The 22,691-nt window shown below is 42.2% G+C and overlaps 2 pseudogenes; one reads left to right on the top strand and one right to left on the bottom strand.

Moving 5' to 3' along the window:
- LOC133754450 (serine/arginine-rich splicing factor 10-like) overlaps positions 1–17,454 on the bottom strand; it is a 28,878-nt pseudogene extending 11,424 nt beyond the window's left edge.
- Positions 17,455–18,541: 1,087 nt separating this feature from the next.
- Positions 18,542–20,695, top strand: LOC133754449 (ubiquitin-conjugating enzyme E2 D3-like; annotated as a pseudogene).
- Positions 20,696–22,691: the final 1,996 nt, after the last annotated feature.

Genomic DNA, 22,691 nt, shown 5'->3' with positions numbered 1-22,691 from the left:
TGGCTTTCATCATCCTGCAACAATGCGAGATGAAACATGAATTTACCAGTATGATTCCTAAGTCAAAGCACATCAAGACAATGGCTACCAAGAGATGGAAGTGGTCCAGTCAAAGCAGAAACAGAGAATGATCACATCTGAAAGCTCCAGCAGAAAAACCCCTGAAAAAGCTTCACCAAGGAGTATTTCTGCACTACAACAATGCATTGGTCATTTAGCTCATCAAAAAGGGGTAAGTTTGTGAGAATTTCCATGGGATATAGCTAGGCATCTATACCATAATTCTGTTTGGGCTCCCTATGACTTCTTTATGTTTTATAATCTTAAAACTTTTTTTAAAGACATGCAGTTTTCTTTAGTTACTAATGTAAAAATCCAGCAATACCATGTTTAAATTCCCAGAAACCTCAGTTCTTAGGGATGAATTAAATGGCAAAGTATCGTGATTCACAAAAGTGTCTTGATCTTCATTGAAATGTGAAGAAGTAAACTTTTTAAATTTAAATTTAATTTTTCAATTCCATTTTTAATGAACATTTTGTGTATATCTTTTTATATAATAAAGCATTTATTTTTGAAGAAGCATTTCTTTCCATCACTAAGATTTCTGAGTTACAGAGAGGACAAGTTTTTCCAATTACCTTAATAAATGAGCAGAAGAAGGGAAAAGGGAAGCCACATATTTCTGTCTGCCAGATACTATAGGAGGTACTTTCCATAAGTGGTATACTTTGATCTTGTTTGCTTATTTCTAGCCCATCCTCAATCCATTCTCTAAACACAGAGGAGCATGTCAGCCTTTGCTCAAAGTCTCCTCCTCCCCAGCCCCATTGTTCCCATGTTCTCCATGATACAGTACTAACTGATTAGTAATACAAGCTACTAACCTGGCCCACAGGCCTTCCAGTTTGCTCTGACTTCCCTCTTCTGTCTTCCCATGTCCCCACCCTTTCTCTTTGTATCCTAGCTCACCTGAACGACCTACAGTTTCCCCAATTTCCAGGCCCTCTCAATCCTCAGGGCCCTTGTACTGCCTCCTTCTGTTCTCATGGTCATTCTTCACCTCTTCTCCTGGCTGTCATTCCACTCACCAGTGAGTACTCACTGCTCTTTGGCTTTTTCAGAATGTCTTTTGCAGGGCGTTTGTGAATTAGTGAAGCAAGAGCATGCTGTAGTCATTTACAACCAATAACTCTTGGTAAATTAACAGAAGTTTGTCACTTAGCCAGTCAAATTTGGCTGCAGGTCTGGGTTATTCTCTTGGGCAGCTCCTCTAAAAGCTCTGCAGAAGCAATGGGTGGCAGGCCTATTAATGGCTGATCTGTACAGTGATCTGCCCTCAAGGAGACCCAACAGGCCAGTCCACTGCAGTGGCTTTCAATGTGGTAAGCCTGGGCTTCAGCAGAAGTCAGCTTGTGAAGAGCCCTGGCAGCTCTGCCAAGAGTTGGATCACTGGAAATGGACCTGCCCTGGAGTCGAAGGATGCCCAGGTCAGAGCCACAGATCTTCTTGGCTCTAAGCTGAAAAGCCCTTCACTCAGCCCAACTTCCAAAGTGACCGCTGCAGCTGAGGGGATGGTCAAGTAGGGTCAGCAACATTGCAGGCAGAACTGTAAATTTCTTGTTAGAGATGCCCCCTGCCTTTACCTGGCCAGCTCTCCTCCCAGGCCAGCCAAGTAATGAAAGTCAACAGAGTGCCTTCCCCTAGGAGGTTCACACCTCCCTTAGGATATACCCCATGTGAAGAGATAGATAGGTCTGGGCCTCTGAATTTACAAGGCCTAAAGCCCACCAGATTATTATCAAGCCCCTTCTATCAGGTTCTATTTGCCTCTCAATCAGAAAACTTAATTGTAGCTTAGACAGCACCTTTCTTAGCTCCTCTAATAATGACTCTGTCCTTTGTTCTAGGCCCTGTCTAGTGCACTTGGGCCTCATTCCTTTGTAATCATAACCTCTACTCTACCACCAATGGCTCTACTCCCAACATGTGTGTACTGATGGTCCTCTTCCCCACTTAATGCTGTATAATTGTTCAAACCTGGTAAATGCCACTCTTAGGATCATTGGTTACTATCCTCACTCTGTCTTTTATGACCTTGTCTAAATATGATCAGAGTCGGCAAACTTGGAAGGCTTCCATAGCCTTGGCAACTCATGACGACAGCCTAGGATGGTTACTGGCGCCATAAACTAGAGTGTCAATTTGTTGGGTCAACAACAGGAGCCACTGTGCACTTGCTCCTCATGTGGGATCTCTGTCCTTAATGTGCTGTACATTGTGATTTAATGCTATAACTAGTACTCCAACAGTATGTTTCACTTTGTGTTTCTATGTGGGTGCAAACTGTTGAAACCTTTATACTAAATTGATATTCTGTATATAAAGAGAATTGAAAATGAATCTTGATGCAAATGGAAGGGGAGAGGGAGCGGGAGGGGAGGGTTGTGGGTGGGAGGGAAGTTATGGGGGGGGAAGCCATTGTAATCCATAAGCTGTACACTGGAAATTTATATTCATTAAATAAAAGTTAAAAAAAAAAGCTCTGCTGATGGAGTTCGTGGAGTCTCTTCCATCCTGTAATTGCACTATCCACAGCATTTGACTTCCTTGGCTATTGTGGCAGTAGAAGAGAATATAAATGGTGACATTCTGGCCATGAGATGTATTGGTTTCAAAGTGCCCCTGATCCCCCTACTCTCAAACTTCTACTAGCACTGCTACATGGCTCTGATTTCAGAGGCCTAAGGTCTGATGCAAGTACAAAGCCAGAAGGAAAGGAGAAGTGGACATAAAAGAGCCTGCAATCTCTGCCACAGGTGTGATGACAGCAACCACTTCTGTCCAGAGGGATTACTGTGCAGTATTAGAAGGATGGTGTAGATGGCTCTCACCCACTAGAGTGTGCATTTTGTGAGGGTGAAGGCTTTTATATTATTCATTTTTATGTCTCTGGAATCTGGCAGTGTCACCCACACAAATCTATTCATCCATATTTCTAAGTGATCCAAGTTTCTTTTTTCTTATTTGACAGATAGAGTTAGACAGTGTGAGAGAGAAAGAGACAGAAAGAAAGGTCTTCCTTCTGTTGGTTCATCCCCCAAATGGCCACTACAGCCAGAGCTATACTGATCTGAAGCCAGGAGCCAAGTGCCTCCCTCTGGTCTCCCATGTGGGTGCAGGGGCCCAAGCACTTGGGCCATCTTCCACTGCCTTCTCGGGCCACAGCAGAGAGCTGGACTGGAAGAGGAGCAACTGGGACTAGAACCTGGTGCCCATATGGGATGCTGGTGCCACAGCAGAGGATTAACCAAGTGAGCCATGGCACCGGCCCTGATCCAAGTTTCTAAAAGGTTTATTATTTATCAAAAGGCAGAGTTACAAAGAGAGAGAGAGAGAGATCTTTCATCCACTGATTCACTCCCCCATATGGCGGCAAATGCTAGGTCAAAGCCAGGTTCCTGAAATTTCACCCTGATCTCCAATGTGAGTAGCAGGGACTCAGTGCTTGAGCCATTTTCCACTGCCTTCTCAGGTGTATGTAGGAAGTTGGATCAGAAGCAGAGCACCTGGACTTGAACCAGCACTCTGATATGGGATGCCAGCATAGCAAGTGACAACTTAACCTGATCTGCCACAATGCTGGCCCCTAATCTATGTTTTATGTATGGGGAAACTAAAGGCTAGAGGGGTCAATTAATTCACATGGCTAGAAGGTAAGCAAAGCACGATTCAGATCCACATTTTTCAGATATCCTAATCCACAATTTTAGGAGGGGTTTTATAAGTTATGATTCTTAGATCTTGGGGCCAATACTGTAGCAAAGCTGGTAAACCTACAGTTTACCTGCCACCTACAGTGCCAGCAACCCTTTATGGCACTGGCTTGAGTCCTGGCTGCTCCATTTCCAATGCAGCTCTCTGCTATGGCTTGGGAAAGCAGTGGAAGGTGGCCCAAGTCCTTAGGCCCCTGTACCTGCATGGGAGACCCTGAAGAATCTCCTGGCTCTTGGCTTTGGATCAGCACAGCTCTGGCCATTGTGATCATATGGGGAGTGAACCAGTGGATGGAAGACTTCTCTCTTTCTGGTAAGGATGGGAGCTCTTTCTTTCTCTTTATTCCTCTCTGTGTGTCTCTGCTCTCAGATAAGTAAATAAAAAGTTAAAATAGATAAATACATAAAACCTCTACTTTCACACATATGCATGCTAATTTCATGCCCTATAATGTTCCAAATGCAAGAAACTTCAGATAAATGCTCTACCTTCCTCATACTCCCATAATTTGTGCTATCTTATCATGTTTTGTGTCAGACTTGCAGTAGCATTCCTTCTATAGTGCTGTTTTATGTTGTTAAAATGTTATTAAAAGGGGCTGGCATTGTGTCACAACAGGTTAAGCCACAGCCTGAAATGCCAGCAACCCATATGATACCAGTTTGAGTCCTGGCTGCTCTGCTACTGATCCAGCTCCCTGTTAATGTGCCCAGGAATGCAGTGGATGATGACCCAAATGCTAGGGCCTCTGCCACCTGTATGGAGTCCTTGGCTCCTTGGCTTCAGCAAGGACCAGCCCTGGCAGCTGTAGTCATTTTGGGAGTGAACCAGTAGCTAAAAGCATTTCTCCCTCTCCCTCTTCCTCTCTCTCTCCCTTTCTCACTCTTCCCCATCTCCACTGTAAGTTTTCCTTTTAAATAAATAAGTCTTTAAAGAATCAAAGACCGACATTGGAGTTATTTTTCCTTCAAAGTATGTTATTAAAGGACAACTACTTCCTTGAAGTCCAGTAAGAATACTATTCAATATAATCCCTGCACCTACTAACTTTCTTTACTTTACTGATTGATTTTTTGACAGGCAGAGTTAGACAGTGAGAGAGAGAGACAGAGATAAAGGTCTTCCTTCCATTGGTTCACCCCCAAAATGGCTGCCAAGGGCCGGCGTGCTGTGCTGATCCAAAGCTAGGAACCAGGTGCTTCCTCCTGGTCTCCCATGTGGGTGCAGGGCCCAAACACCTGGGCAATCCTCCACTGCCCTCCTGGGCCACAGCAGAGAGCTGGACAGGAAGAGGAGCAACCAGGACAGAATCTGGCACCCCAACCAGGACTAGAACCTGGGGTGCCAGTGCCACAGGTAGAGGATCAGCCAAGTGAGCCATGGTGCCAGCCTACTGATTGATTTTTTAAAGATTTATTTATTTATTTGAAAGTCAGAGTTACACAGAGAGAGGAGAGGCGGAGGGGGGGGTCTTCCATCCAATGGTTCACCCCTAGATGGCCACACCAGCTGGAAACTGCACTGATCTAAAGCCAGGAGCCAGGAGCTTCTTCTGGATCTCCCACGCAGGTGCAGGGGCTCAAGGACTTGGGCCATTTTCTACTGCTATCCCAGGCCATAGCAGAGAGCTATGTTGGAAGTGGAGCAGCTGGATCTCGAACCAGTGCCCATATGGGATGCTGGCACTTCCAGCCAGGACATTAACCCACTGTGCCACAGTGCCAGCCCCTAATGATTGATTTTTTTAAGGGAAAGAGTTTATTGGGGGAATCCCAACATACCAGTGGGAAGGAGCAAAGAAGGAAAGGAGGGAGAAGAAGAGTATAAGAGAGAGACAGAGATCAGGACACGGAGAGAAAGAGAGAGGTCCTTTTAAAACTTTGCCAGGGGGCAGGCAGGGAAGTAGGAGCAGCAAATCCCATTAGGATGGGGGTGGAGCTTGACACCAGTGGTTGAGCCATGTGGCTACCTGGCTTCCAGCAATGGCAGTGGGGGCTAGAGCCTAGGATGGTGTCAGGGTGTAGTTCACACCATAGATAAGATTGCACCATTTTACTAACATCCTCCACTTTTAGTTTTTTATGAAGCAGGAGTTGTATGGGATTACATTAGTCCCAAAAGTCCAGGAGGGTTAGAGGGACAATGATCTGTCTTTAGAGCTACTTCCTGCTGGAATGGGGCAAGGAGATACTCTTCACTGTCATGGGGCATTGTCTCAAGCCACTATCTCCTGGGTGGGGAGTCAAGTATATCCCTGTAGCAGCAACAGCATTTGGTTGACTGCCTGGTTGCTGAATGCCTTGGTTCATTCCATTATTAACTCCTGTAAACACTTAAACAGACACTGTAGTATAAAAGACAGGGTAAGAATAGAAACCAATGATCCTAAGAGTGGCATTAACCAGGTAATGAGAAGATTTTATAGAGGAGAGGAAATGATGGTGGTGGTGTCTCTGGACCCTTGTGAGGACTGTTTGATAAATGTGGTTTAAAGCTGATCCCAACCAAGATCAGGAGAAAGGCCACTCAACTTTTTCAGGTAGAGGTGTTTGTCTGTAGAGAAATTCTGGACAACCATACAACATTAAGTAGGGGAAAGGACCATCAATACACAGAGGTGGGGAGTAGAACCCTTGATGTTAGAGTAGAGGCTATGATTACAAAGGAATGAGGCCCTAAGTGGGCTAGATACAAAGGACAGAGTCATCATTAGAGGACCTAAGAAAGGTGCTGTGTAAGCCAAATAGAAATTGACAGTCTGGCTGTTGTGGCCAACTGGGGAGTGAACCATCATATGGGGGACCTCTCTATCTCTCTCCCTCTGCCTCTTGTCTCTCTGTGTAACTCTGACTTTCAAGTAAATAAAATAAATATTTTAAAAAAAGGAAAGAACTGACAGAAGGGGCCTGATAATAATCTGGTGAGCTTTAAGGCCTTGTAAGTTATGAGGCCCAGACCTATCTATCTCTTCACATGGGGTACAGCCTAAGGGAGGTGTGAACCTCCTTGGGGAAGGCACCCTGTTGACTTCCATTACCTAGCTGGCCTGGCAGGAGAGGTGGTAAGGTTAAGGCTAGTGGCATCTTCTGCCTGCAATGTTACTGACCCTGCTTGGCTGTACCCTCAGCAGTGGTGGTCACTTTGGAAACTTGGCCAAGTGAAGGGCTTTTCAGCTTGTAGCCTGCAAGATCTGTGGCTCTGACCTGGGCATCCTTCGACTCCAGGGCAGGTCCATTTCCAGTGATCCAACTCTTGCCTGGCAGAGCTGCCAGGGCTCTTCATAAGCTGATTTCTGCTGAATCCCAGGCTTCCCACATTAAAAGCCACTGTAGTGGACTGGCCTGCTGGGTCTCTTTGAGGGCAGATCACTGTACAGAGCAACCTTTAATAGGCCTGCCACCTATCTTTACATTGCTTCTGATGCCTAGCTTTCTTTTCTCCTGATTTTTCTTAAAGCAGACCACAGGATGCAAGTCAAGGAGGTGCTCAAGTCCCACCTCTAATTTACTGATTGATTTTTATCATCACATGTTCCACTCTCTGAGATTACGGTAGTTCCAATTTGCCTGTGTGTTCATTTTCTCTCCCACTAGGATGGAAATTCCTGGGAATGTGGATTTTGTTTATTCAGCACTATATATCAGTTTCTATAAAAGTGCCCACTACATAATAAATTTCAAAAATACTTATGGAATAAATGAAGACATGGATATTTAATAAGGCTAATCAATTCACATTGGGAATTCTTTCTGAGATGTGCAATGCAAGAGTTAATCTGACACTACTGATTCAGTGAGCTGTAAATGAGATGAACTCACAAATTTGAATCCCTTTTCATTTGAAAATGACTCTGAAGTTCATCAATGATCAAGCAAATATAAGAAGTCACTGGTTTATAGCAAAGATCTATTTTAATTTTTTATGCAGAAATAGAGCATAAAGTGGAAGTGGAACTTGCCACATTTTCTGGTGTTTGTTTATCTTCTTTTCTTTTTTTAAATTTATTTTTTAAGGAATACAGTTTCATGAGTACAACTTTAGGGATGTTTTATTATTTAAAATGCTTTAAAAATTCTCTGCTGGAGCCAGCATTGTAAAGTAGTGGGTAGAACGGTCACCTGTGATGCTGGTATTCTGTATGGGAGCTGGTTCCAGTACTGGCTATTCTACTTCCTATCAAGGCCCCTGCTAATGCACCTGAGAAACCAGCAGATGTTCCAAGTACTTGGGCCCCTACATGCATGTGGGAAACCTGGCTCCTGGCTTTGGACAGGCCCAGCTGCAGCCATTATGACTATTTGGAGTGTGAACCCTGGCTGGTAGATATATCTCCCTCTCTGTAACTTTGCTTTTCAAATAAATAAACAAATTTCTTTTTAAAAAATTCTCTGCTAATGTACTAAAATTTCCCTCCTTTCATATCCTTTGACCTCCAGTTCCACTTCCTAGAAGTGACCTAAGTATTCTTGAAATTTTGTCCAAGGTACTTGTGGGTAGTGGGCCACAGACTGACTCATTCCCTACATATGGATATACATACTGCAGCTTCTCCATTTACTCTGATAGGCTATCTTTTTTCTTGTTAGTGCTCCCTCACTATGCACTTTGACTTAATGCCTTTCCAGAGACTGCTCCATCCTTTAGCACTCCTTCTCAATACAGCCCCATGAGGCACTTAACCTGGCTCTTACTTGTGCCTGTGGGATGGGTATGGCCATATTTTGTGCCCTTGGTCATCCTGCTGGTGTCTGCTTTTAAAGCCTGATGCCAGTATACCTGAGGCTGTACTCCCCTGGCTGGGTCTAGCCTGGCTCAGCTGCAGTTCCCTGTGACAGGGCTGGATAATCCTTTGCCTCATCTTTCCCCACACCCCATCTTTGGAAGATGCCCTGGGAAACTAAGCACTCAAGAGACATAGGGACCTAAACACCCCCTTACCATCCTGCGGCTAGGGAGAACTTGCCCACCAATCTGGGCTGTTTGTCTCAGCACACCTCATGTGCAGTGTACCACAGGCCATGAGAGACAGTGTCTTCAAGTCAGTCAGAAAAGGAGCAAGAGCCTCCAGGGAGGCAGAGTTTTCATCATATACATCCAACCCTCTGCCAACTCAACAGCTCTCTCTTCCTCCCACAGTCCCTCAACCCTGAGGTGAGGCTTTCATTTCCTTCCTGTCTGCTAAGGACTTCTACTATGGCTAATCTTTCCCCTGTCTCAACTTTGCTGTTAGCTCTTAATCTAAGTGCTGAGTACAAGTTCAGAGACAGAAGCATTTTTATTGGTAAAGGAAGATAAATTGGGAAATACATTCAAAATGACTTACTGTTACAGATTTTATGTATAAAATTTACTGTATAGATTTTATGTAGCTTAACTAATCAATAGTGATGTTGTGTTCCATATAACATTCTTTTCTTTTTGATGCAATATTTGTTATAGTTGTTACCACAGCCATACACACATCTCTATCTTATTACTTTCTAGGACCACATAGTTTTGCATTGAAAAAATATTTTGCCAGTCTCTTAGTCATGGGCATTTAGGTAATTTCCAGTCATTTTCTTTGCAAGCAATGCTATAGTAGGCATTACTAAACACAGTTTGAGCATTATTTTTTATTTTTGTGTGAATATATACTTTAGCTACATCTCTAGAAGTGGGGCTGCTGGAAAACTGGTATGAAAACAAGATTGACTATAAAAGTGTTTATCTATTTCATATTGACATGAAGTCACAGGATGCCCTTTCAGCATTAGTTTGGATAAATATGTCAGTGATGACCAGAACACAAGAATCCATTTTGAAGATAGAGAGGAGGAAATTGGAAGGAGGTGAGTCACTTACTGGACACCAGTGCAATATGGGCATGGGCTCAAGGGCTTGGGAATCACATAAACTGTGTGGGAATTCTAGCTCTGCCATTTTCTGGCTGTATGACCGGTTTCCTCATTCATGTGAACAGCTGTGAAGGTAAATAAAACACTTGCACAGTATTTAGTAATGAAAAATGTACATTTTAGCACCATTATTATGTATCTAGTACTGTGCTAGATGCTTAACAAATAGTGGAACTGGTGAGCACATAAGAGGGGGTATTAAACTTTATTTCTGTCTAGTTGGGAAAATACAACATGCCCATCAGAAATCATCAAGTAACATCCATCATTCACAAACTGTAAATGTTCTGTAAGTCCAGACACACTATACATGTGAATTTAGATGTTTGATGCTTTGAAGAGCTCTCTTTAATTTCACATGGCTTTATTGAAAGCAACAATATGTTCTATGATGGGTTGAGATGTCAACCTTATGTTTTAAAAGTTTAATTGCATGTCTTAAGGTTTCTCGAGTCAACATACTAAAATATTTTAAGTAAAGGTTACTGCTATTTACGTTAAAATAGTGTCATTGTAGAGTTGAGGGAGATTTGATTCTTCTGATGGATTTCAAAAATAAATTTTAGACTTGGTTTTAGAACTTTTCTATTTCATAAACTGTCAGGGTCCTGTGAGTGCCTCTGTTTGAAGATGTTTTGGTGTCCACCCTACCTTGTTATGATATGTCTTAAAAGTATATAGTTTGAAGCACTAACAAGAATAGACATCAATTTGGAAAAAGCCCCTATCAGAGCAACACAAATTCTGCTAAGCTTGAGCAAAAATAAATATCAAATTGGTGGTAAATCTTGGATTTAAGAATGGTGAAATCACTGATCATTTGTTAAAAAAAAGTGTATGGGGACAATACCTCAAAGGAATCAACAATTTACAAAAGAATAACTTGTTTTAAGAAGGAAAAAGACAATGTTGAATGTGAACCCTACAATGTCAGATCACCTATATCAATTTATGGAAAAACCTCACCTTGATCATGACTTAAAAGGGACTGATGATCAACATTAGAAACAATGACCAGCCAGGGCCATGGCTCTCTTGGCTAATCCTCCATCTGTGGTGCCAGCACCCTAGGTTTTAGTCCCAGTTGGGGCACCAGGTACTAGTCTCAGTTGCTCCTCTTCCAGTCCAGCTCTCAGCTATGGCCAAGGAGGGCAGTGAAGGATGGTCCAAGTGCTTGGGTCCCTGCACCCACATGGGAGACCAGGAGGAAGTACCCAGCTCCTGGCTTCAGATTGGTGCAGCTCCAGCCATAGTGGCCATTAGGGGAGTGAACCAATGGAAGGAAGACCTCTCTCACTGTCTAACTCTGCCTGGCAAAAAGTTAAAAAAAAATTAAAAAAAGAAACAATGGCCAACACTGCAGATATCTCATCTGATTCATGTTTCACAATTCTGGCTCAAAAGCTCAAATAGAAGATTCCTCAGAAACCTGAATATAGCCTTACCACATGACCCAGCCATCCCACTCCTTGGAATTTACCCAAAGGAAATTAAATTGGCAAATAAAAGAGCTGTCTGCACCTCAATGTTTATTGCAGCTCAATTCACAATAGACATGGAATCAATCTAAATGCTCATCAACAGAAGACTGGATAAAGAAATTATGGGATATGTACTCTATAGAATAATATACAACAGTAAAAAAAAAAAAGAAATCTGGTCATTTGCAACAAAATGGAGGAATCTGAAAAATATCATGCTGAGTGAAATAAACCAGTCCTAAAGGGACAAATATGTGTTCTCCCTGATCGGTGACAACTGAGCACCTAAAAGGAAACCTGTTGAAGTGAAATGGACACTATGAGAAACAATGACTTGATCAGTCCTTGTCCTGTCAAGGAACAACTTACTATTTTTATTTCTTTTAGTATTTTTTTGTTCTACTTAATATCATTGGTTGAACTCCTTAATTAATACACAATTATTCTTAGGTATTTAAATTTAACTGAAAAGTGATCCCTGTTAAATATAAGAGTGGAAATAAGAGAGGGAAGAGTGTACAGTTCAGCACATGCTCACTCGGACTTGACCCTAATGATAGAGCTAGAAATGTGCCAGGAGATTCCAAATCAATCTCATCAAGGTGGCATGTACCAATGCCATCATACTTGTCAAAGTGATCAGCTTAAGTTCATAATTGATCATAAAGATAGGATTAAGTGTCAAAGGGATCATGTAAACAAGACTAGTGTCTACTAATAATAACTGATAGAATTAAAAAGCAGAAAATGATCCAACATGGGAAATGAGATACACAGCAGACTCATAGAATTGCAGATGCCCTAAACAACACTCTGGCCTCTGAATCAGCCCTTAAGGCATTCGAATCTGGCTGAAGAGCCCATGAGAGTTTCTCAGGCCAAGACAATGGAAAGCCAAGACACTGTGGGAAAAAATGACCTAAATGAAAGATCTCTGTGAGTGAGATTCCTGTGGAAAGAACAGACCATCAAAGAAAGAGGTGCCTTTCTCTGAAGGGAGGAGGGAACTTCCACTTTGATTATGGCCTTGTCTACATAAAGTTGGAGTTTGTGAACTCAAGAGGCTTCCATAGCCTTGGCAGCTCGTGACAAGAGCTTCAAGTAATTACTGATGTCATAAATAATAGTGTCAATTGTTAAACCAACAACAGGAGTCACTGTACACTTACCTTGTAGGATCTCTGTCCTTAATGTATTGTACTATATGAGTTAATGGTAAAACTAGTACTCAAACAGTACTTTATACTTTATGTATCTATGTGGATGCAAACTGTTGAAATCTTTACCTAGTATATACTAAGTTGATCTTCTGTATATAAAGATAATTGAAAATGAATCTTGATGAAGGATGGGATGGCAGAGGGAGTGGGAGATGGGATGGTTGTGGGTGAGAGGGAGGTTATGGTGGGGGGGAAAGCCACTATAATCCAAAAGTTGTACTTTGGAAATTTATATTTATTAAAAGTTGAAAAAAACCAAAAAGACAAAAGTTGTACTTTTGAAATTTATACTTATTAAATAAAAGTTAAAAAAAAAGCTCAAATGGAGCAAACACTCTTTGATGTGTTCTAAACTTGATGCACTTAGATCAACTTCAGATAACAGTAGAATTTTCTACAGAAATTTTCAGTAGTCCCTGAAGTATTTCTTGGAAGAATTTTTAAGAAGAGATGAAATATAGACTTAGCAAAATGATCCTGAAGACAAAACCCAATGAAGAAATGGCTAACCAGAGTGGGAGATGGTCGAGACAAAACAGATTTATCAAGAGTAAATGTTATGCAAATGGTTTTTCAGATGCTCAAGGAGTCTTGCTTGTTGTATTTCTGGAGTATGATCATTGAGCATGATAACATCACTTACTTGGAAAGAGCTTCAAGAAAGTCAGCCAAAGCTTTAGCAGGAAAACATGTGGGCAATCTTCACTAGGCAGTCCTTCATCATGACAATGTTTCTTCATTTCTTTCATCAAACAAGAACAATTTTTTGACTATTTCTACAGGAAGTAGTTATGAATCTATATCACACACCTCATTTGGCCTATTCTGAGTTATTTTTGTTCTATAATCTTTTTTGTGAAGATTCACTTTATTTATTTGAATGATTTACAGAGAAAGGCAGACACATACACACACACACATAGAGAAACAGAGAGAGAGAGAGAGGGAGGTCTTCCATCCATTGGTTCACTCCTCAAATAATTGCAATGACAAGGGATGAGTAGGTCAAAGCCAGGAGCCAGGAGCTTCTTCTGTGTCTCCAAATTGGGGTCAAAGTCTTTTTTTTAATTTTTTTTTTGACAGTGGACAGTGAGAGAGAGAGACAGAGAGAAAGGTCTTCCTTTTTGCCATTGGTTCACCCTCCAATGGCCGCTGCAGACAGCACATCGCGCTGGTCCGAAGCCAGGAGCCAGGTGCTTCTCCTGCTCTCCCTTGCGGGTGCAGGGCCCAAGCACTTGGGCCATCCTCCACTGCCTTCCCGGGCCATAGCAGAGAGCTGGCCTGGAAGAGGGGCAACTGGGATAGAATCCGGCGCCCCAACCGGGACTAGAACCCGGTGTGCCGGCACCGCAAGGCGGAGGATTAGCCTATTAAGCCACGGTGCCGGCCGGGTCAAAGTCTTAATCACTCTGGTACTTTCTGAGGCACATTAGCAGGGAGCTGGATCAGAAGCAGAGCAAGCAGCTAGGACTTGAAATGGCACCCATATGGGATACTGGCACTGCAGGCCAGGGCTTTAACCCACTACACCACAGCACCAGCCCCTGTTCTAGAATCTTAAAAATCTTTAAAGAACATTCAGTTTTCTTTAGTTAATAATGTAAAACCCTGCATTGACATGGTCAAATTACTAGGAGCCACAATTGTTTGCAAATGAACTAAATGCCAAGTATCACTGTTTTAAAAATGTCTGGAACTTCATGGAGCTTATGTAAACAAATAACATTTATATTTGTACTTGATTTTTGAAGTTGCCTCATATGTTTTCTTACTTTTTTATCATAAGGTATCTTCTCTATTACATCTTGGCCACCTTCCTTTGATATTTTCTTTTTTTCAAAATTTATTTGACAGAGTTATAGACAGTGAGACAGAGACAGAGAGAGACAAAGAGAAAGGTCTTCCTTCCATTGGTTCACTCCCCAAATGGCTGCCATGGCTGGCAGTGTGCCAATCTGTAGCCAGGAGCCAGGTGCTTCTTCCTGTTCTCCCATGTGGTTGCAGGGGCCCAAGGACTTGGGCCATCCTCCATGGTCCTCCTGGGCAACAACAGAGAGCTGGACTGGAAGATGAGCAACCAGGACTGGAACCCGGTGCCCATATGGGATGCTGGCACTGCAGGTGGAGGATTAACCAAGTGAGCCATGGCGCCAACCCCCCTTGATATTTTCTAATGTGACTGCATCATATAGCAAATAGCAAGGGCATTATGACTTTAAGAATGAGAAGTGGCCAGTGCCATGGCTCACTAGCCTAATCCTTCACCTGTGGTGCTGGCACTCTGGGTTCTAGTCCCAGTTGGGGCACCGGTTCTGTCCCAGTTGCTCCTCTTCTGGTCCAGCTCTCTGCTGTGGCCTGGGAAGGCAGTGGAGGATGGCCCAAGTGCTTGGGTCCTGCACCCGCATGGGAGACCAGGAGGAAGCACCTGGCTCCTGGCTTCAGATCAGCACAGCGCATCAACCATAGCGACCATCTGGGGGGTGAACCAACAGAAGGAAGACCTTTCTCTCTGTCTCTCTCTCACTGTCTAACTGCCTGTAAAAATAAAAAAAAAGAAAAAAAGAATGAGAAGTGCTTAATAAATTAACCATCTTTTCTCCTTTGCAGAACTTCTGGGGAACTCCCTCTGATCAAGAATGCCAGAGAGATAGATTTAGACTAGAAGTATAGACTGTTTCATGGTTTTCACAGAGGGTTGACTCTGAATAACTTAGAAAAATAAAATTATAATCTACAGTTATTTATAGTCCATTGAATTCTTTTATTTACCCACAATAATTTTAGCATCAAGGTGTTCCCCAAGATGTTTGGGCTGATCATTTCACAGATTTCATAAATCATAACAGTAAATTGCTTCAAACTATAACCTATAATTAGTAAAAGTCTAAAATTGGTAGATTTTAAAGAAGATTTGTTTCATTTGTTTGAAAGGCAGAGATAATGGCCAGGGCTGGTCATGCTGAAGCCAGGAGACAGGAGCTACTTCTGGGTCTCCCACATGGGTCCAAGTACTTGGGTCATCTTCCATTGCTTTCCTGGGAGCATTAGCAAGGAGCTGGGTCAGAAATGGCACAGTCAAGACTTGAACCAGCACCCATATGGGATGCTAGTGTCACTGGCAGTGACTTTACCTGATACAGCACAATGTCATCCCCTAATCAGTAGATGTTGAATTCCATGGTATAGGGCATTTAATATGTTCATGTTGAATAGGCCGAGAAAGATATTGGCCTGAGATAAAAGTGAGTGGGAAGGTTTTGAGATCTTTCTAGGGATAGCTGGGAGCATCCACAAGAACCAGAAAGTTTTAACTGGGGACTAGTCAAGATATGGCATGCAGTGAGTGAATATTTAATGCTTAGTAAATATAAGACATCCTTACTGTGGAGATGATATACATATTTGTGGTTTAATAAGGGGAAAGAAGCAATCTGCCAAGTTCTCTTTTTCTCTGATTAATGTACACATTGGATTCTGTCTACCTATTAATTAGGATAATCCAATGGTCTGTCACACCTTTGAAAAAAGAAGCATTCAGGGCTGGAATTGTGGTATAATGGATTAGGATGCCACCTGAAATACCAGCATCCCAAATGGATACCTATGTGGGTCCCAGCAGCTCCATTTCTGATCCAACTCCTTGTTAATATGCCTGGGAAGCAGCAGGAGATGGCCTAAGTCCTTAGGCCTCTACACTTATGTGGGAGATCAAGAAGTTCCTTGCATCTAGCCCAGCCCTGGCCATTAAAGCTATTCAGGGAGTGAGCCAGTGGATGAAAGATCTCTGTCTCTTCCTCTCCTGCGTAACTCTGACTTTCCAATAAATAAATAAATAAATCTTTAAAAAGAAGTTCATCTACATATTATAGTAATTGAGTCTCTGTGGAAGGTTGGAACTCCTCCAGAACTTTCCTATCACCTGGCCAAATAGATTTGAGGCTTCAGTAATGCTTCATGGTAAATATTGGAATCTGGAATCCCTCCCTCTGTTACTCCTGGTTCTGTAACATCCATTTACAGTTTTAGGAATTCCCTTCTGTATTTCACTCCTAGTTATTTGTTGAAATTTGGGATTTCCCCACCTTTTGCAAGAAATATTCTGATCTAATCTCTCTTTTTAACTGTCTCTTCTACAGTGCAAATCATAAATTTTACTTTTTGTTTTTACTCTTTTGAAAAATTTCTGTGCTTCTCTTTATCTTTTGCATTTCTTTGGTCTATCAAGCCAGCTCTTAATTACAAAATTAAGAAAACTAGAGCTTGGTATATTTAATCTTCTTTTTAGAAGATTTATTTTATTTATTTGAAAGACAGAGTTACAGAGAGAGGTAGAGACAGAGAGAGAGGTCTTCCATCTGCTGGTTCACTCCCCATATGGCTGCAATGGCTGGAGTTGTGCCAATCTGAAGCCAGTAGCCAGGAGCTAGGAGCTTCTTCCGGGTGTCCCACGTGGGTGCAGGGGCCCAAGGACCTGGGCCATCTTCCACTGCTTTCCTAGGCCATAGCAGAGAGCTGGATCAGAAGTGAAACAGCCGGGACTAGAACCGGCGCCCATATGGGATGCTGGCACTTTGGGCCAGAGCTTTAACCCACTGCACTACAATGCCAGCCCCAAGGTATATTTAATCTTCATCTGAGCCAAACTTGGACCAAAAGACTGAGGGTTCATAAATTGGATCTTTAAGTCAAATAAAACATCAACACTTAATCATTGTTTTGCTTTTCTTTGTTCCTGGTTTGAGAGGTGTTCCCCCAGGACTCCAAAATTCTCCCCAGTGGACTATCCAGGGAAATGTCAGAGGGAGCCTCCTCAGTTCTCCTTTCCCTAGACCTAGAATTTTTATTTCCCAGTTTGACCAATCTCTGTGTATGAGTTTTCCTGTGTGCTCAATGTCCCATAATGGAGATTTCTTGGACATGTGTATTCAGTCTCCCATAGGGGAGCTTTCTTGCACACCACCTCAAATTTTTCTTGAGCTCAAACCTCTGTAGTGGAGGTTTCCTTCACATCTTGGGATCCAACTGCTCCATGTCCAGTTGTTTCCCTTGAAGGAGAATGGAACTAAAATGGGACTCCATACTTGCCTCATACTTGGGATATGTGTCAGTGACAAATGCTTGACCTCCAAAAATACCCAAATACCAATGCAATACTTATACTCTAATTTTTCCTACTTGGCTCACATGTGAGGTTGTTTGGTTGCTGCAGTACCTGCTTTTTCTTTTCTGTGGCACCTCTGCTGTCCTCCAAATAACAAGTCTCAGGCTTCTGGAGTGAGATAGGGCACCCAGATAGAGCAGGCCACATGCAATTGGATGGGATGTGTCTCCCCCTCTATTAGAGCCCCCACTCCATGCAGGTACAGAGATCCCCGATGAGCCCCCAAGTTGTGAGAAACAGCCTCACCTTTCCACTCAATGGATGTACTCAAGACACAGGAAGTGCATCGAGAAGGGAAACTATGAATGGTCTTGCAAGATGGGGTGCCTGGTGGGACTGCACACTCAGCGTGTTTTACAGCAAGCTATTTGTTTCCTAGCATGCAGGTCCTTACTCTGGTTCCTCCTTGGCTGAGTAACTACAAGATTGCAATCTTCCCAGCATTTGCTTCAGCTGTTTTGGCTACTGACTTCCTGTTTGCCTAAGAACGTTCAGGTGCATACCTTAGTTTGAAAATGAACCAAATATTTGCTTGTCACACTGAACCAAGTGTGCAATTATTTGTTATTTCTTACCCTTTGTTGGTTGACATTTCTTTTCAGAAAACTGAATTGTGTCTTTCTCACTAAACCTCAAACTCCATGTCAGAAGGCATCCTGACTTTGATGACTTTCTGTTTCTATCAGACCTACAATCGCGATATAGCATAGATGCTCAGCAGACACTTACATATATCACTTCCCCAGTCCTCTCGGAATGCTAGAAAGAATTTACCATTCTCAACCCACTTTGTAAATCAGGAAACTGAGGTACATCATTCAAGTAATTTCCTAGTCATTAGTGGGTCAGAATTGGAGCCTAATTACTTGAATGATTGGATTCTTCTGCCACATACAAATGTTTGGTCAAGGAAATGATGCTCCCCAGGACCAGGATCAGAGCAGTTTTGGTTATATGACACATGAGTCAGCCAAACAGACATGTTCAAGGCTTCAGTGAGCCAGAATGTCTCATAATGGTGTGTCTAAACTAGGAGAAATGAGGAGAGGTGAGAAGGCAGACAGGGGAGGCTATGCTAAGTGGAAGGAGGTTGTCTGGTCAGTGGCAATTTAAGAACAAATGAGGCTTTATTAGGCTGTCCAGTGGGGCTGGGGGTCTGTGAGTCTCTCAGATGTGGGTAGAATTCCTTCACAAGCAGACTGCCATCTGTCAGTGGAAAGCTTGTTTCCAGACCAGCTGGCATCTCCCCCACTAATAGCTTCTCAAGATGCATGTGTGATCTTGCAGCTTTAAATCACACTTTCAGTGTGGTTGCAATCTTTCACCCTGAGCTAGCAGAAGAGGGGTTTGAGCTTCTAAGGAGGACACAGACTGTCTCCAGGAGACCCACACAATCTCTGTGAGCCCCAAGCTAATAAACATTCATATGTGAAACCCCTGCCCAATGGACACCCCCCCCCCAGAATGATCCAATTGGAAAAAAAAGTAATGCCTTAAAAACCCTGGGCACTTCCTGAAAGCCGGTGTCCTGCTCTGGCACTCTGCCTCATCTCCTCTTGGACCAGATGCTTTTGTCAAATAAGTGTTTCTGCCTCTTAGCAAATTGTTGCCTAGCTTTTTATTTCAATACTAAGCTTTGGAAAACAATTCTCAAAATTCGCTCCTGCAACCACCATCCCCTCTGTGACTGCTACCACTTATCTGCTTCTTTTTCTCTGGATGAGCAATTAAGATCTAGGTGGGATCTCTCCGCAGCAGTAGACGGCCTATGGCCTAGGTGTGTGGAGGACTTCTAAGGGCTCTGAAGCCACATATGCAGCTGTGAACTTGCAAATTGTAGTAGTGGGGCCTCTGGTGCCATTGAGAGGAACTAGAGAGGGTAACAGATTCCAAGAGGTTCATTTCAGCTGTACCATGCTCTTTTCAAGTATTTTTAAACTGGATATTTTAAAAGATATATGTGTATATATTTGAAAGGTAGATTTGCAGAGAGACAGAGTTTTTCCATCTGCTGGTTCACTTCTCAAGTGACTACAATGACTGAATCTGGACCAGGAAAAAGCCAGGAGCATGGAATTTCATCTGTATCTCCCCTATAAGTCACAAGGGCCTAATCACTTGGGCCATCCTTTGCTGCTTTTCCATGTGCATTAGTAGGGGACTGGGTTGGAAGTGGAGCATCTGGGACTTGAACTGGTGCTCATATGAAGTGTCAGCATCACAGGCAAAGGCTTAACCTGCTACACTACAATGCTAATCTCTAAACTGGATCTTTAAAAGATTTCATTTAAGACAAGGTCTTTACAAATTATTCACAGCTATGACTTTTAAATTAAAAACCAATTAGTATGAAAGTATAAAAAATGAAAAGTAAAAGCAGCCTTGTTTCTATGTCTCCATCTCTGTATGGATTCATCTTTTTCTCACATAAATGGAAACAGACATATATCCTGAATATTTATTTTTTTAAAAGATGCATTGAGGTTGGCTCAGATTTGCTAAGCCCTGCATGTGGGCAATAAAGTGTTCCCTGCTATCCTTAGCTTCGTCCCATGCTTGCAACGGCCTTGTTGGCGGACTGATACAAAGCGGTGAAGAGGCACCTGTGTTTGGCAGAGCCGATGTGAGACCAAGAGACAATCCTTCCCTGCCCCCTGGATAATCAAAAGTTTTGGCCAGACTTCTGAGCACACACTGAGAGAGGAACCGGACTGAAAGCACAGACTATAGTGCTGAAATGGATTAATAAGGAATTTAGTGATTTGGCCCGTGACCTTCTGGCATGATATTCTGCAGGTCCAGTTTGGGATGATATGCTTCACTAGCAAGTCACAATTACGGGACAGCTCATATCATGGAAGTGTATTCTTTTTGGCAATTCATTTTCCTACAGACTACCCCCTTCAAATCACTTAATGTTGCATTTACAACAAGAATTTATTATCCAAATGTCAACAGTAATGACAGCATTTGTCTCGATATTCTAAGATCACAGTGGTCTAATGCTTTAACCATTTCTAAAGTTCTTTTATCCATTTGTTCACTGCAATGTGATCCAAATCCAGATGAACCCCTAGTGCTAGAGATTGCACAAATCTATAAAAAAGAGATAAATACAATAGAATACCTTGGGAATGGACTCAGAAGTATGCCATGTGATGCTACCTTAAATTCAGAATAATCTGCATATAGCTGAAATAAACTTTAAATTACTGTTTCTTTTTTGATTTTCTTATCTGGTGGCTTCCCTATTAGATCTAATCTTCTAAAATTTTTTTAACTCCCTTCATTCATTCACATATTCATCTGAAAATACTTAAGTTCTTACAGCTTTGGACAATAACTGCTTTTGAAACTGTAAGGTAGGGGCTGGCACTGTGGCATAGTGGGTAAAGCCATCGCCTGCAGTGCCGGCATCCCATTTAAGTGCTGGTTCAACTCCTGGCCTCTCCACTTCTGATCCAGCTCTCTAGTATAGCCTGGGAAAGCAGTAGAAGATGGCCCAAGTCCTTGGACTTCTGCACCCATGTGGGAGACCCAGAAGAAGCTTTTGGCTCCTGACTTCAGATCAGCACAGCTCCAGCCATTGCAGCCAATTGGGGAGTGAACCAGTGGATGGAAGACCTCTCTCTCTCTGTCTCTCTTTATCTTTGTGTAACTCTGACTTTCAAATAAATAGATAAATCTTAAAAAAAAAAAACATGCAAGGTAGTTGCAACTGAACAGTTTCCCAAGATTCAGAATTTATTTTAAAAAGTGAAGCATGTGTATTATGTGGCAAATGTCTTCACTCTAACTTGGTTATGAGTCTAAAAATCATTCTTCACTACTCTAACACGCTGAAGAAATCTGAAAGGGTGGGAGATGGATGCTCAGTTGTCACATCAAAGGAAGCACCATTATTATAACAGCATCCATTCTTGTTTAAGCCTTCCACTGTTAGAAATTTGAGGTTAAATGATGTACTTTATGCTCATCACTGATGCAGTTAGAGAATTGATATTGAATTTATAGCATCAGCAGAACAAAAAAATGTGGTGTATTTTATGCATACAAGTAAAGGAATGACCTGTTTTTGCCCTACAGGGAATAGAAATTAGAAGTCAAACACCCATTGTATTCCAAAATAGGGTCTCCAACAATTTGTGATTTTCATTTAAATTGTTAGGAGGCTTGGAACTATTAGTTAATCTATCTTCCAATACATTGTTTAAGATAGCACTGAATGAATGATGCAAGTTGCCAATGGATGAGTGATCAGCTAACAAGTCTGCTAGTAATTAATTTATTTTCTTCAATAATGTTACATAGACCAAAACAAAAACCATGTGTCTATTTGGGGAGAGTGATTTTGGGGATAACATGATAGCTTGATCACATAATTTTGCTGTATGCCACAAACTTCATGAAAAATATGCAAGAATTTTTAAAAGATTAAATTTGAAAAATAGAGTAAGACAGAGGAAGCAAAAGTGTAGAAAACTGTGGAAGCAGAAGGTGAATGTATAGTCAGTAGACCCAGAAAAGTTGGACCTACACTGGCCAAGGAGATAACTGAAAATAACATGCTCTGCCTCAAGATGTTCAGAAGCTCAACAGTTCTTCATTGGAGCTATGTGCCTTGGGGAAGGGATACAGGGGAATGGGAGATGAAGGCAACCAAGTCTCCAGCTTAACAATGCAAGGGTTTGTTCTGAGAAGACGTGGATTGATGAACACACACACATGTTGAAGATTTCCCCAAGGAACTCCTGCATTCAGCACTCAGGACTTCACCCTCCATGTAGAGGCTAGAAAAACACACCCTGGGGAATCTGATCTGTATAAGCACAGAGCATAAAGATATAAACACTGTACAGTGGTCTTCACTGTATAGTGAAAGCCAAGTCAGTGAGCCCCATCCTCAATTTTCACTTTCAATCTAGTATATACACTTTAATCATGAGCAACAAGCCAGCTATGATAGGATAGTTTCTACATGAGAAAGATAAAATCAAACAGAAAAGAAACTTGTGGGAAGCATGCAGGTGGAACAAAATCTGACATTTATAGCCTCAGTGAAAATGTTTGCACTATGAAAGAACAACAGTATGCCATAAAAATCTCTGGGAACAAAAAATAGTCCTTGGGTATTAGAAATGTAGAAGAAATGAAA

Source organism: Lepus europaeus, unplaced genomic scaffold, assembly GCF_033115175.1.
Source record: "Lepus europaeus isolate LE1 unplaced genomic scaffold, mLepTim1.pri SCAFFOLD_106, whole genome shotgun sequence".
Taxonomy (NCBI): domain Eukaryota; kingdom Metazoa; phylum Chordata; class Mammalia; order Lagomorpha; family Leporidae; genus Lepus; species Lepus europaeus.
The sequence above is the reverse complement of the archived record's forward strand: the minus strand, read 5'-3'. Positions and strand labels throughout refer to the sequence as shown.